The sequence below is a fragment of the Onychomys torridus genome, chromosome 11 (assembly GCF_903995425.1).
Source record: "Onychomys torridus chromosome 11, mOncTor1.1, whole genome shotgun sequence".
NCBI classification, from domain to species: Eukaryota; Metazoa; Chordata; class Mammalia; order Rodentia; family Cricetidae; genus Onychomys; species Onychomys torridus.
The window spans coordinates 2,772,208-2,787,461 of NC_050453.1; positions in this window are offsets into that span (position 1 = coordinate 2,772,208).

The following is a 15,254-nucleotide window of genomic DNA, read 5'->3' on the forward strand; positions in this document are numbered from 1 at the left end:
TCTGTATGTCTGTGTGGTATGTCTGTGGTGTGTGTGTGTGTGTGTGTGTGTGTGTGTATGTGTGTGGTGTGTGTGTGTGTGTGTGTATGTGTGTGGTGTGTGTGTGTGTGTGCATGTGCAGCAGAAATCTGTATCACTCGCCACACCCTCCTAACTGAGGTAAATTCAGGCAGGCCCTGCTCCTCTCAGGTCCCATGCTGTCTCCAGATGGCCTTCTCAGTCCACTAAGTGCAATATTTAACATTTTTGAGAGTTGGGGCCATGTCTGTTTAAAGTGGTCCAAGGTATCACCTGGAAATACTGCCTGTGGCTGCTTTGTGCAGGAGGGCAGTGAGGAGCCTTACAGAGGGTGACAAGGAGGCCGTTCAGTGTGAGTGACAGTGCCAGAGAGGGCTATGGAGTAGATGCCAACACACATGTGCTAAATGAGTCAGCAGCACGCATGAAGCAAGGTGTATGGGCTAAGAACATTTGACAAATGTGACCAAAGGCTCACAAGGAGCAAACATTCAGTGTGGAGTGGTCGGGCTCATAGAGACTGTAGGTAGGGTAAGGACCACTGTGCACAGCGGCTCCTGAAGCGCCCAGGCAGTGCTGGCTGATCTCAGTAAGCTTTGGGAGTAGCTCATACTCTGCCAGGAAGGTCAAAGGGCATCTCACACTGGTCCACACCACCCTCTCCTGTTAGAGGCAGCTAGAGGCAGCGGCAGCAGCAACTCTTGTAGCCTGGCTTTTGTTCTCTGTCGCTGCCCTGGCACATGAGATGCAGGCAGGGCCTGGGGACTCTAGGGACCCACTCTCCTGCTTTCCCTGTGTTTTCTACCCTTTTTTCTCTGCGTCCCAGTGGTTTGGCCTTCAGTGGCCACTCTACTTTGATCTGTGTTCTCCTGCAGTGATGGGTAGTGAGGACCCTAAGCCGATCCCCAGGTGGCTAGTAGGAAAGGCCCTCCCGGTGGGCTACTCCTGCATCCTCCAGGTGGGGTCGGGAGAAGCAAAAACAAGAATCAAGGGCAGAAGCTTTCTCCACACATGGTTCTGATTAAATGCTATTCCTGGGGCTCTGTGGCCTTGAACGCTTTCTCTACAGGAAGCCTGTGCAGGCCAGAGCTGAGGCTGGGTTTAAGGAGGCAGCCTGGGGCAGACAGAGGCCTGCACATTTGATCTTTATCAGACCTCTCTCCACCTCAGGCCTCCTGCCAGCTCCAGAGCCCCTAGCCAGAATCCTCCAGGAATTCAGAATCCAAGGATTGTGTTACTTTCTGATTCTATTAGTAGCAGGATGGGGGAGGGGATCTGGTGGGACATGCAGAGAGCTTGGTGCTTGGACCTTGTTCCTGCCTCTCCAGCTTCGACTTCCTCCCTGACCCCCTCTCTCATGCTCTCTGCAGGGAAGGATGTAGATGGTGGATATATAAACTAAAGACAGTTTTGCAGCTGTCTTTAGGGAGCAGGCCACAGCAGTAACAGTGTAAGAATGGAGGGCAGCCACTCCTTATCTAAATGTTCGGGACCAGAAATGCTTAGGATCTCAGACTTGGAAATATTTTCAAATACATAATAAGATATCTTGGGGACAGGACCTAGGTCTAAAACAATGGATTTCTGTTTCACATATCACTTTATCCTTGCAGAACTCGGTCCTCAGAGTAAAAACAGCTGCTGTCGGAATCAGATCAGCTATCTGCAAGCGTGCATCAAGATTGGCCTCCTTGACTGTTGACATACAATCCTGCCGTCATTGCACAGGGAGGTGCTGGCATGTATAGGCTGGGAGGCTAACTGAAGCTGTCCCTGCAGCTTTGGGGAAGCCACCTTCCATGTTGGGTGAACCCTTTCCAGAACAACCCCTTCGGAGTCACTGTGCTTCCTCCAGGAACCCTTCACCTGTGCTCTGTAAGTGAGGCCCCCAAACTCATCAGGCTTCCAGGTAAGCCTTGGTGAAATCATACTTTTGTTTGTTGTAAGTGAAGTTAGACATTGCTCCTGTCTCCCCAGGGAAGGAATTCTTGAGACACTCGTCCACATAGGCCAAAGGTCATGTTATGGTGCTCTGGGTGCATTGTGTCCTTGTAAGGGAGTGTTGGTGGTTTTCTAGAGGTTCACTATGTTCATTTTAGTCAAGGACAAAGGAATTGAATGTCTGGGGAAGACAGAAGACCAAGCCTCAAAGGAAAAAGTAACAGCTTTATTCATTCAGGATGGGAGAGGCCCAAAGCCTGGAGGCTGCTGAGCAGATGGGTATTTTTATGGAGCTTCTGAGTCCTCTCCTCTTTACCTTCATAGGTCCTCCCACTCTCCCCTCCCCTGTTTAGGTGCCCACCACCGTGCTTTGCTGCCCTGTCTTCTTGCGATGTGTTTCAGGAACAAGAAGTCACCATCTCAGAGTCCACTTTCTACTTCCTCCCTACCTATGTCCCTCTAAATCATCTCCATTCTGACTGTACCTGCCGTTCAAGGCTGTTGTGTGGTGCTGGAGAAGTGAAAAAATCTTAGCATTTGGAACATTTTTTATTTTCAGATCAGGGAGGCTCAACCTGGTTTGGTTTGTTTGTTTGAGACAGGGTATAGTGTATCCTAGCCTGTCCTCACACTTGCTACCTAGGGAAGGATGGCTTTGAATTTCTGATCCTCCTGTCTCCACTTCTCCGGTACTGGGGTCACAGGCCTGTGCCACCACACTCCATTTACGAAGCTTAATCTGTAATAGCAAACAAGGCTGTGCATGGTGACTCACACCTATAATCCCAACATTTGGGAAGCTGAGGCAGGAGGATTGCTGTGTACTACATAGTGAGTTCTAGGCCAGCCAAGACTATTCGAAGGCTATGTTATCACAAAAAAACAAGATGATGATGATGATGGAAACAACTGCCCATGTGTTATTACTGTTACAACCACTTAATACACAGGAGTCCGTTTTCCTCCAAACAGCTCTGCAGTGCAGGTGTTGTCTCCTCATAACCGCAGAGGGACTGAGCATTTGAAGTTTCTCTTTCTCCACTCTTTCTCCCTCAGTCTCTTTCCATAACAAGGGAGAGGAAGTGAGGAAGAGTAGGGGAATGAAAGCTTTACCTGACTTCGTAACAGCTTGTTCTGGAAAGGTCAGAGGGCAAGTACTTTATGAACTGTGATTCCTACAGTCTCCTCTGCCTCAACTGTCTAGACCCTCCTTGTAGCAAGAAGTCTGGGAGAGGGACTGTGAGCTGGTACAGGCGTGGACACAGCACCACACACCCAGCTCCCAGGCTTCATCCCTTCATCCATCCCAAGGTCTTCTAGGGTGCCGGACAGCTCTGATCTCAGAGGGGCTATTCCCCGGTCTTCTGCTGTGTTCTAGGTACCCTGTTCGGAGCCTTTTCTATGTTCTCTCATTTCATCCTCCACCCACAGGAAGTGGGATTTCTGTTTTAGTTTGCAAGTGTGGCCAAGGTGGCCCCTCCGTTCCATGACGTGGGAGGTGGAGTTGGGGGTCTTGCATGCATGCAGAGCTCTGCAGCCTCAGCTCCAGCCTGGGCTTGGATTCTCCTGAGGCCTCGCCCCTTGACTCTTCCCTCTTCTTTGTCCAAGCTCCTCTGTCTGTCAGGATCTGAGAATCTTTCTGTCTGTCCCCCCTGCCTCATCTGGTATTTGGAATCCTAACTCACAAACTGTTTCTTATGTTTATTTGTTTTTCACTGGTGACCATTTGTATTAATCTGAAGCTGTTGTGAACAAAGGTCCTGTGACATTTTTGTTGGGGAACCTGAAATTGAATTTTCCTTGTGATTGTTGTGAAGTGGATTTTCTAAAGCATTTGCACTATTTCCACCAGTAATCATCAAGTTACAGTTGTCCGAGTCCTCGCCACTGGGCCGCCAGCCCCTTTGTCAGTGGATTAGTGGGCTGTGCATCTTTCTCAGTGCAGTAGGGTAACACAAGGAACAGCCCAACTGTCCCCAGAGAAATGGATGGAAACAGGGGCTGGGGAGGTGGCTCAGACATTCAGAGCATGTGCTGGTCTTGCAGAGCGCCTGGGCTTGGTTCCCAGCATCCACATCAGGCAGCTCATAACTGCCTGCAACTCCAGTTCCAGGCACTTTCTTCTGGCCTCTGCAGGACCAGTGTGCAGATGGCACACACACAAACATGCAGCCACACAGAACATAAAAATAAATAATCATTTTAAATTAAAAATGTAAGGGTTCTAGGGAGGTGTCTCAGCAAGTGAAACCCTGGATGTGCAAGTTTGAGGTCTGGAGTTTGAGTCCATAACACCCACGTAAGGCCTGGGTGGTTTGCCAGCACATAATTCCACTGCACAGAAGCAGAGACAGGATGCCCAGAGCCAGCTGGATAACTAGACAAGCTGAAACAGAGAGTTCTGGGCTCAGCGAGAGAACTTGTCTCAATATATAAGGTGGAGAGCAATTGAAGAAGACACCCGACATTAACCTCAGGCCTTCACCCCCCCACACACACATGAATGTACACACCACACACACGCTTACAAGTGTGCCCACACACATGAATACACATACCACATGCACATCTATATGCAAAGAAAAATATTTCAGGGTTCTGAGCTGGGCTAACAGCATATTGTAAACTAACATTTGTTGAAGAAAACATGCAAATATTTGCTAAGAAAAATTACAATCTACAGTATCTGGGGTCAGGACATCTTTGTAAAGTTGACAAGCTAGTCCTAAGGCTTACACAGACTTTCAATGGACCCAGAAGAGCTACAACAATATTGAAGAAGAGAAAGTCAATGACTGAGACCTACCAAAGCCACAACAACTGAGGTTGGTGCCACTGGCCTGGAGAACACAGAAGTGAGACCTTGCGCACATCTGTGACCTTGTGAACACTGTATTCAATACTTAGCCCGCCTGAATGTGGCAGATGTGGATTACTTCTCAATGGTACTGTTAAGCTTAGTACATAACAGCTAGTGTAGGGATGTCCAGCTGCATGGGTCTGTCTCATATTGTTGCCATGACAGTGGCAAAGTTCTTCCTGGCTGAAGGTGAGAGGTCAAATAGCGGTTTCTCTGGTTCCAAATCAGGGCCACCCTCCCTCAGAGGCTCTGGAAGCTTCAGGTCCCTTCTCCACCTCCTCCAGGGAATATGTAGTGCCCCCACTTTCTCCATGCTTCCCTATCCTCCTCCTCTTCAGACAACTTGTTAAGACCAGATGCTCACACTGGACCCACCTGAATGAGCCATGGTCATCTCTCCAGCTCCAGATCCTTAACTCCATTCTCTCTGCTAAGTCATCTTTGTTCTGTAAAGTTACAGGTTCTAGAGAGTGGCATTGTTCACCCCGACACCAGTGAGAGTATGCATGGGGCAGTCAGTCACAAACCTCTCCTGTGGTGTGCCCATCAGTTTTCCTAACCAATGTCTTTGATGATCAAGCATCTTTTGGTAGAACTAGAGAAGTTGTTTCTAAAATCCCTGTGAAAATTCCAAAGCCCCAGGGTAACTGAAACCATCTCAGAGAGAAGAGGGCTTCTTTTCTCTGTCCTATGTTGCAAAACTACATTTGCTAATGCAGGATGGCAGGAAAAGGAAAAAGAAAGAACGAACAAAAGAAAAAGAGAGGGGCAGAGAAAGAGAGAAAGGAAGAAAGGAAGGGAGGAAGGAAGGAAGGAAGGGAGGGAGGGAGGGAGGGAAGAAGGAAGGAAGGGAGGAAGGAAGGAAGGCAGGAAGGGAGGAAGGAAGGAAGGAAGGAAGGAAGGAAGGAAGGAAGGAAGGAAGGAAATTTTTTTTGAGACAGTTTCTTGGTTTAACAGCCCTGACTGTCCTGGAATTCACACTATAGACCAGCCTACCTACCCTTGAACTCAGAGATCCACCTGCCTCTGCCTCCCGAGTGCTGGGATTCAAGGTTGTGCCACTACCTCCAACAGTGAGGACTTTTACAACGACGTCTATAAAAGACATTGGTCTGTAGTTTTCCCTCTTCCTCTTTCTTCCTCTCCCTCCCCTCCCCTGCTCTCCACAAAGTCTTTCTGTGTAACTGCCCGAGTTGATTTTGAACTCTCCAAGAGCCCAGGATAGCCTTAAATTTGCAGTAATTCTGCCTCAGCCTCCAAGTGCAGAGATTACAAATGTGTGAACCACCCTACCCTACTCCACCCATCTCGTTTTCCTATAATGCCATGTCCAGGGAACTCAAGAGACTGAATGGCAACAGCTTCAGGGGCGGGGCCCGTGCATGGGAGACTGAATTGAAGTGGTCTGAGCATTGGGAACCTGGGATTCTCCTGAAGGAACTACTCAGTCAGTCTGTTAGGGAGAAGCCCAGATCTTAAGCTACAGGGGGTGGGGGAGGGCTTGCAGGAAGCTTGGAGTGACACCAGCCTCCTCAGCTGAGGAAAGAGTGTTAGCATCCGGCTCTGTTCCAGTCCTTCATCACTCTCAGTGCCTTTGAATCCAACAATAACTCTACAGCATATTTTTGTCAAAGTTAAAAAAAAACTTGGCATGTCTGGTCTTTTTAAATCCCTTCTCGGAAGAGGTGAGCTGCTTAGCAAACCTCAATTGTAACAGAATCGATCAAGAGGAGGAAGTTTGTTTAATGGCTGTGTGACTTAATTAAACTCCAAAATATTTTCCCTGTGCAGAATTGGTCAACTGAAGTCATTTTCCCACCAGTGGTGGTAAAGCTGTATTATTTTATCAGTAGGCAGTAGTGGAGACTTTGTAGGAAGCTTCCAGCATCCACGTCTTGTACAGTTTGGCCTTTTGAACACTGGTCATAGATGGTATGGAATTGCCAGGTGTTTTTGGAGATCATTAGAAATGAAAGTTCTATTGGATCCACAAACACACACTAACTTGTGTAGGCAGGCTGTTGCCTCGGTGTCCACCCTCTACTATTGACTGCTCGTCTAAGAACTACTTTCTCCTGGCTGTTGCAGCTCCATGAACAAGTATCTAAGCGTTACCCCACAAGATGTGATTGGAAGTGGTCCATGCATCTTCTAGAGTGTGTCTTTAGGGAAAGCATGTGACCACTGTGGCCTTTCTTCCTTCCCACTGGCTGGAAGGCCGAGCGTTGGCTGAAGGTGGAGCAATCACCTTAGATGAGATGGCTCACAGGGCAGAAAAAACCCAGACCCTCATCAGAGTAGATCCACCCTGAACCAACTAGCCAGAATTGTTAGGTCAGAGCAATAGAGGTACCATGATTCTGGCCTTTCATACGGCAGCTCCATCTGTTCTAACTTACGTTGGTTCCAGCTATATTTCTTTATGCACCTAGTGACTTCTGCTCCCTTCCAGGCTCCATCTCACCCTCTGGCATGTGCTGTCAGTTACTGCTGTCTCTTTATCTGACCTCCTTCCCACCTACATCATGGCCTGCCTCTAGATAGTCTGTGCTCCCCAATCTCTGAAAAGAATTTGTCACAGCAGAAGTTGACAATATTTACTTAGCACTAACACTGCTGTGAGATAATTTATATCAATATGTGTGTAATCTAATTACATCTCATTTAACCCTTCAGTGACCTTTGGAATGTGTAGTTTCATTCCCTCCATGTTCGAGTGAAGAATCTGGGTTGCAGTGAGATAAAAGGAAGTTTCACCCATATGTCCTGATATGGATCCTGACTCCAGAAACTCTGCATGAGGCAAGTGAGGATGGAGAAGCCTCTAAGGTCACTGAAGAGATGAAAGCAGGCTTCTTAAAACCAAGACGGCTGTTCCATGATGACCTGAGTACTGCAGCCTCCCCTGGCCAGAGTCACAGCAGACATGAGGTAGCTAATGAGGGGGTGAATCTTCTGACCCAGACTGTTGAGTTTTTAGGACTCCCCACACTTGGAATTCCTGCCTTCCACAGTCTCTGTAACTCCTCTAGGCTAAATTTCACTTTGACCCAGCCAGTCTCTCCCCAACCTCTATTCAGCCTGTAGCCCCTGCCCGACAGTGGCCCTTCTTTTAGCAAGTAGCTGTTACCTGTTGAACACAGCCTAATCCAGGGTCTGTTCTGAGCCCACCTTGGTCGGCTGCCAGCTGTGGATCTGGCCAGCTGAGAAGCTGGGGGGCCTCGTAAGACTGCCAGCTTCTGTGGGGTCTTCTGCCATTCACACAGCCTTGTACTGTCCTCAAGCACACACTCCTCACATACACCAACGTCACAGTGTTCTCCCTGAGTAAGGCTCTCTCATGGTCCTCGGCCTATGTGCCAGCCTTCCCCATCTTTACCTATCTTTCTTTTGTCAAGTTTTATGTTTGATTAAAACACTTTACAGCAGACAGTGGCTTACCAGGGAAGAACACTCAGTATCCCCGAAAGGAGGACTGGGGTCTTTCCTCACCCTGGGGATATCCCACATGTGGACTAGCTGATGACATTTAGTGTGACCACAAACAATTAATCCAAAGCCACAGATGCCAACTTAAAATGGAGACTTCTTCCTATCATGGTGGCCTGCTCTTTTCCTGCCTAGAATATCTCTCTGTTTTTGCTTTCATCCTCTACTCGGAAAGGTAGGTGATTACATCTAAATCCACTTGTAATTCCCCTCCCTCTCAAAGTGGCTGGCTGCTGTTCATGGGGGAGTTTCATGCTCCAGGCCAGGGGTGCGGGCGAGAACTCTTCAGTCTCTGAACTGGCTGCCCAGTGGATGATGGTTATGGCCAGTAGGCACTCAGCATCACTCCATCCTGCTGAGCCTGGTTTCTTATATGATTTATGGCCAATGAATGCACAAAGGCACTGAGGATAGGCCCCTCTTCCTACTGCTTCAGCACTTGAGCACCCACTAGAGAACAGAGCAGCTAGTCAGATAGATTCCTGACTCTTAAATCTAGCTAGAGCCCTGGCCGCAGCTAGGGATCCGGTCACAAGTATTTACATTTTTTATTATTATTTTATTTTATGCGTATGGGTGTTTTGCCTGCATATAACTCTGTGTACCATGTATGTGCAATGTTCTCAGAGGCCAGAAGAGGACATTGGATTCCCCTGAAACGCTAATGGTTGTGAGTTACTGTGTGGAATTGAACTCTGGTCCCCTAGAAGAACAGTCAGTGCTTTTAACTGCTGAGCCATCTCTTCACCACACCTGCATTTTTTTAAAGACAAGGTTCTAGCTCAGACTGATCTATAACTTGCCATGTAGCTGAGGATGACCTTGAACTTCTGACCTTGCTTCAACTTCTTAAGTACTAAGATTACAGGGTTTGTGTGGATTAAAGTGAGGGCTTTATGCATGATAGAACTACATCCCCAGCCCCACAAGGATGTTTTAACCCAACTCACCTATGTGTGGGGCATCACCCAGTCCTTTCCTGTCTTGTTTTGTTCTGGGAGACATTCTAGAAGGCACAGCCTGGACACCCACCAGAGAACTACTGATAATTAATAATATTTGTGTTTAAATGTATATGATGGTTGCTGTGTCCTGCAACTGATTTTTTTTTTTTTTAAATTAGGGGACACTGAAAAGAAAGAAGAGCTGAAAACCATGGAGACTTTGGCCATAGAAAAGGGGCAATCCATGCTGCTCATGCCAAAGCAGCAATAAAAGGCTAAGGGGTTCTCTCTCTTTTGAAATGTTTTCTTTACATATGTTCCGGCATGTGTATGTATGTGTGGGGGTCTGCATGCATGCCATTGCATTCACACAGAGGTCAGAGGACAAATTCTCATCATCACAGGGATTCTAGGGATTGAACTCAGGTTATCAGCCTTGGCAGCAAGTACCCGCACCGGCCGAGCCATGCTTCAAGTCTTGGAAAGGTATGTATATTTTTATATCAATACTTACTTCAGTTGGTCAGAAAACATAGATTTAATAGTTGCCCCCAACCCCCCCACGTGCCCTGTGTTCTTCTCTCAACAAACCTTTACTTTGTTCCAGGGAGCACATACCAGGTCCTTTGAGCAAATGAAAAAGGAACCACAATGTTTACCTTGCAGGTGCCTGGGGGCAAACAGCCAGTGTAAAATTAAAGATAGCTGGAGAGGCATCGTAATCAAAGCCTGGGAAGATTAAGACTGTAAGTGACGACAGTTAAAACCACCAGACGGGGTATAGCAGTTACCCTCAAATCTTTTTGGGAACCACACAGAGCCAGGAGGTGCATCTCTGCCCCATTCACCGGAAAGCTAGCTTCCTGGCTGTCTTTCCCAGGTGCAAAGATTTCCTTAACACGAATTATCAAAGAATTATATTATCTCCTTCTAAAAGTCTGGAAATGTTTTCACCTAAGCTGGTTTGCAGTGCACCTTCCAGGGGCTGGCACAGAGCTCTCCAGCTCTGGGAGATCGGCTTGAACGCTGAGCCCTTGCCATGAGAGCCTTGGGGCTAGTTTTCTCGCAGGGATGGGCTTGGTCGGTCTTTGTTTTTGAAAAAGTCTGCATTAGTTGCTTTTTGCTGCTGTGATAAAAACACCAGCACTAAAAGTAGTAAATGGAAGAACATGAGTTTGGTCTATGGTTCCAGAGGGCTGGAGTGCATAATCATGGAGGGGAGGGTAAGGGTGGAGGATGGGAGTGGGGGTGGGAGTGGGGGGGGGGTGGTAGGGGAGCAGGAAGCTGAGAGATCACATCTTCAGCCTCATGCAGATAGCAGAGATCAAACCAGAAGTGACGCCAAGCTAAAAACCCTCAAAGCCCACCCCGCTTCAGCCGTGTGGCATACCTCCTCCATCACCTCCAAGATGGTTCATAGTCTCTTCAAACAGCAAATACATGCATATATGGGGAACATTTTTTATTCAAGCCACAGCAGGGTCCTCGAACTCCTGATCTTCCTGCCTCCACATCCCAAGGGCTGGGAATATAGTCATGAGGTTAGTTTCTGTTTTAAGATAAGATCCTCTTCCTGCCTCAGCTTCTCAGTTGCTGGGTTTGCAGATGCAAGCCACCATGCCCTGCTTGGATGACACTTTTAGAGATGACTGTAGAGGGTTAATTTATATACAAACGCTTTTCATATTATTGGCCAGTTAAATACATGCTTGCTTTGCCTGTCCAAAGCAGATTTTTTTCTTTTCTTTTTTATTTTTTTGAGACAGGGTTTCTTTGTGTAGTTTTGGTTCCTGTCCTGGATCTCGCTCTGTAGACCACGCTGACCTCGAACTCACTGAGATCCACCTGGCTCTGCCTCCCGAGTACTGGGACAAAAGGTGTGCGCCACTGCCGCCACCACCACCTGGACCAGAATTTTTTTTTTTTCTTCACTATTTGTTTCCCAGGGTTTGGGGGAAGGGGGTGGGGAGGAATCTTTTCTTCCACATTTATTTGTGGAACAGCTATGAGAAGAGACCCTAGCATGTAGCTGGCCTCAATATATATTTTTATATGTTGAATTCATTTTTTATGCAGTATTAGGAATTGAATCCAGGACTTCATATAATGTGAGGCAAGTGTTCTACCGCTGAGCCCCATCTCCAGCTCTCTTTATCTTTTTAATTGTTATTACATTTATTTATTTGTGTGCATGGATATTTGTGGGCACATGTGTGTCACAGCTTGTGTGTAGATGCTAGAGGACACCTTGCTAGAGTTAGTTCTTTCCTTCCACCATGGGAGTCTGGGTACTGAACTCAGGGCGTCAGGCTTGGCAGCTAGCACCTTTACCTGCTGAGCCATCTCACCCACTAGTCCTTTTTATTTTGAGGCAGGGTCTTATCACTATGTTGTCCAGACTGGCTTTGAACTTGCTGTGATCCTCTTGCCTCCGGAGTGTGGGGAATACAAGCGCACACTTCCACTCCCAGCCAGGATACATTTTAAAAAGAGGATTCTTTTAGCTTCATGGTAGGATGTCAGGCAGGCTGTCTGTGGCTATCCAGACAAAGTACAGTGTCTGTTCTGAGCAGAGCCCTTGGTTCAGGAACTAACCTCCTTAGCAGGGATATATGTCAGGGCTTGCCAATGGATTGTCTATGGAATGTGAGGAAAAGAATTGGTCTGAATCACCATTCGCTGTGGGAGTGGCAGGCTTCCAGTCAGTCCAGGCAGCTGTGTGGAAGGTCCGAGGTTGGCTTGTGCAAGGATGAAGGAGGCTGAGGTCAGAGAGATAGCTGGTGGCTGACCACAGGACTGGTCAGGCAAGGTAAGAACAACATACAAGCTCTGGGAGACTTTTGTGGTGTTCTAACATGATCTCATTTGCATTTGAAAAGGATCACAGGGCTGCCTGTGTGGAAAGTCAACCACAGAAAGCAAGAAACAAGCCAGGGAGGGGCTAGGACCGCAGAGGCTGGAGGTCTCAGTGGTTTGAACCAGGTGAGGGGAAGGGATGAGCAGAATAGCTGTCCCCCTCTCCTATCTGCCAGGTCATTTGTCTTCTTGATGAATGTGAGCTCTGCCACTGTCTGCTGTCTGAGTGACCCCCACAGGTCCCGACACCCTCTTGATTGTAGTACTGAGTCTCTCTCTGCATTGCCTGCTGTTCTCATATTTTACTCAATATTTTTGAAATCATTGCCACTAAGAGGGTAAGCTTCATCAGGGCTCAGCTTCCTCTGAGCTTTGTCTGGCTCCCTGCAGGCTCCTGGCCTGGCTGTACACAGCTCTTCTGCATGAATGTACTGAATACAAATGATGTTGGGTAGGTGATAGGAAGTTCTTGATCTCAGAAGAAGGCTGCAGATGTGATACACAGCACACACATAGCTAAAGGAAGCCACACACTTAGGATACCTCAGAGAACCTTTGACATTAGCAACTGTCCACTGACCTCCCATCCTCTGGGGATCGTACCCCAGGAGGATGATGCTGTAAAAGCAACCGCTTGCATCCAGACATGGGTCTAAATGAAGCAAATATTGTTTCTGTTTTTGTTTTTTTGTCTTTTGAGACAGACTCTTACACTATAGCCCAGCCTAAGCTGGAACTCACTATGTGATCTACTATGTTTGAGGCCCACTCAAAGTTATTCCCCTGTCTCAGCCTCTCAAGCACTGGGATGACAGGTATGAGCCATCACATCTCACTTTAAATAACTAATGAGAAATTCTTTGAATAAACAAACAAGACACACTTACTGCATTATTTACTTTTCTTATTGATGTGACTAGACCCCCAACCAGAAGCAACTTGGTGGAGGGCAAGTTTGTTTGGATGTGCAGTTTAAGAATATTGTCCGCTACAGCAGGAAACGCTCAGCGAGGGAGTCACTCTCAGCTGTGGCAGCAGAAGCATCAGGCGGCTTGTTCACATCCTCACAGGTCGGAACAGAAAGGGAGGAATGCTGCCCCTCAGGTTTGTTTGTTTTGTTAAATTCAGTATCAGACACCAACCCAAGGGATGGTGCCACCCAATACAAGAAGGGCCTTCCCACCCAGTTAGTTATGTCTGGGAATGCTTTCACAGACACACTCTAAGGCTTGACTCCTTGGTGTCTGTTAATTCAATCAAGTTGTCAATGAAGATTATTGCATGTTCAGCCCTGATCAGATGACACCTAATCACATCACTTTAAACCACAAGTCATGCCAGATCGCCAAAGGTCCACGGCATCTCATAACTCAAAATAAGTTCAGTCCTCTAAGAGAGCATGAAAAGCCTCACCAGTCCCAGCAGCATTCAAAAGTCTTTTCTGAGACTCAGGGCAATCTCTTGATTGACAGCCCTTATAAAATAAAATAATAAGGTTGGGGATTTAGCTCAGTGGTAGAGTGCTTGCCTAGCAAGCACAAGGCCCTGGGTTCGATCCTCAGCTCCAAAACAAACAAACAAATAAATAAAATAATAAAACAGAGCCGGAGAGATGGCTCAGAGGTTGGGAGCACAGACTCTCTTCCAGAGGTCCTGAGTTCAATTCCCAGCAACCACATGGTGGCTCACAACCATCTGTAATGAGATCTGGTGCCCTCTTCTGGCTTACCAGCATACATCCAAGCAGAACACTGTATACATAATAAATAAATCTTAAAAAAAAAGAAAGAAAGAAAGAAAGCAGGCTGAGCAAGCTAGGGGTAGCAAGCTAGTAAGCAGCACTCCTCCATGGCCTCTGCATCAGCTCCTGCCTTCAGGTTCCTGTTTTCGTGCCCTGACTTCCTTCAATGATGTATTACAATATAGAAGTGTAAGCCAAATAATCCCTTTCCTCCTCAACTTGCTTTTGGTTATGGTGTTTCATCAGAGCAATAGTGAACCTAACTAGAACACAGCCAAATGCTTTGCTAGGATTCAACACGAACAGCCACTAATGCAGCTCTCCCTAGGGTCCTTGCTCCCTTCTGAAACCTCATGAGCACAGTCTTTGCTCTCTGGATTTCTCTCGTCTCCTGGTCTTCCACCAGAATAGCCAAGTAAGCTCTGTTAACAGCACCCCGGGCTTCTCGAGTCCAAAGCTCCAGACACTTGCATATTCCTTCTGCAAATGGGTTCTAGAAGCCTGTGAGCCACGTGGTCAGGTAGTCACTGGAGTGGCCCCACTCTGCAGTTCTATTCACTGTATTAGCTGCTTTCCCATTGCTACAACTGAATACTTGATAAGAAACAGCTCAAGGGAAGAAAGGCTCATTTTCACTTGGGATTTGAGGGCATGGTCCCCCAGGGCAGATGAGCAGGCATAGAAGCAGGGGCAGCACACGCAGGGGCAGCACACGCAGGGGCAGCTCACCGCACATCTTTACGGTAGGGAGAATAAAGAGATGAACAACGATGCTCTCTCTGCTGGTATTCTCCTTTTTAGCTCTAGGACACCAGCCGGTGGTTGGTGCCACCACGTTCAGGATGGGCCTTTCCTCTGCTCAGTTAATTCTTTCTGGAAATGCCCTCACAGATACACCCAAAGTGTGACTCATTAATGTTCTGGGTGTTTGTTAATCCAGTTAAGTTGATGTGGTGGTTTGAATAGGTATGGTTCCCATAGACTCATGTGTTTGAGAGCTTGGCTACAGGAAGTGGCACTTAGGAGGTGTGGCCTTGTTGGAGACAGTATGTCACAGTAGAGGTGGGCTTTGAGGTCTTATAAGCTCAAGTCTGGCCAGTGTAACACAGTTTTTCCTTTTGCTGTCTGCAGATCAAGATCAGCGACCTCTCCAGAACCATGCCTGCCTGCATGCTACCATGCTTCCCACCATGATGATAACGGACTAAACCTCTGAACTGTAAGTCAGCACCAATTAAATGCTTGCCTTTGTAAGTGTTGCCATGGTCATGGTGCCTCTTCACAGCTATAGAAACCCAAACTAAGACAGTTGACAATGAAGATTAACCATCACATCCACTTGTGAAGATCTCTACACAATTTCATGTGTCCAGAAAATATATGTTGTCTTGTTATTTTCAGCAAG